This window comes from Octodon degus, unplaced genomic scaffold, assembly GCF_000260255.1.
Source record: "Octodon degus isolate 3935 unplaced genomic scaffold, OctDeg1.0 scaffold00006, whole genome shotgun sequence".
Lineage (NCBI taxonomy): Eukaryota > Metazoa > Chordata > Mammalia > Rodentia > Octodontidae > Octodon > Octodon degus.
Window position 1 is genome coordinate 5,689,854 of NW_004524582.1, and position 1,483 is coordinate 5,691,336.

The window sequence follows — 1,483 nt, forward strand, 5'->3', positions numbered from 1 at the left end:
TGTTTGCACATAAGTCCAAAAATCCCACCATATACTACCTTGAAGCAGGACAGTCCCACAATATTCCTTTTCCTGTCTCTTGCTTTCATTAACCACCCCCTTCTTCTTGAACATCCAACTACCTGAGAGACATCATAGCAGCAACTGGCATGTCATAACAAGCAGCCCGTATTCAGAATACCAGAATGACAGGCACTCCAAACATGAAACTACTATTACAAATTACCATCTGAAGTGCAGTAGTTTAGGTAGTTCACAGGTATCAGTATAAAGAGTTAGTCAGGGTGAGAATCTTTCCACTTAACTGCTAGATTAAAAAACCTTCTGAATATTTTCAGGATCATTGCCTTGCTCATCTTTTACATATAACTGTATGGCTTGAAATTGTCATGTTTCCTAGCTCATCTCCTTTCCCTCTCTTAATTAGTTAGTCCTTGAGATCCTGCCTTCTCTTTTACTTGTATTATATCTTTCTATTTGTATTTCTTCTTTAGAGTTCTTATACTAGGGAGACTATACGATATTTACACATGTGTGTCTGGTTTATTTCACTTATGAGTATATGTTCAATGGCATCCACTTCAATATAAAGGCTTGCAGTTTGTCATTCTTAATAGCTGAATAATACTCCATTGTGTAAAAATACCACATCTTTCTCAACGATTGCTCAGGTGATGGGCATCTTGGTTGTTTCCAAGATTTGGCTATCACAAATTGTGCTGCTATACACATAGGCGCACATATATCACTATGATATGATGATTTCAGATCCTCTGGGAAAATTCCCAGTAGAGGAATGGCAGATTTAAAGGGGATTTCCAGACCAACTTTTTTAAGGAGTCTCCATACTGATTTTCATAATGGTTGCACCAGTCTACATTTCCACCAGCAGTGGAGAAGTGTTCCTTTTTCCCCACAGCCTCTCCAACATTTGTTGCTGGGTGATTTCTTTATGATAGTCATTCTTTCTGTGGTGAGATGATATCTCAATGTGGTTTTAATTTGCATTTAACAAATTGCTAGTGATGTGGAGCATTTTTTCATATATTTATCCGCTTCTTTAATTTCTTCCTCTGAGAAACATGTGTTCATCTCGGATGTCCATTTCTGGATTGGCTCTTTAAATTTTGGGGCCCAAGTGTTTTTTAGTTCTTTATAGATTCTAGAAAGCACACCTTTGTCTGAGTACTTATTTGTCATGATTTTTTCCAAATTTGTGGGTTGCCTTTTCACTTTGTTGGTTATTTCTTTTGATGTGAAAAAACTTCTCAGTAAGAACAGTTCCCAGTTGTTAATTCTTTCAGCTGTTACCTGTGCGAATTGATTTCTGTCCATGAAATCTTTGCCTACCCCTATGTCTTCAAGAGTTCCTCCTATCTTCTCTTCCAGGAGATTTAGTGTCTCTGCTTTAATGTTTAGATCTTTAATCCATTTCGACTTTAGTTTAGTGCATGGTGATAGACCTGGGTCAATTTTGAGTTTT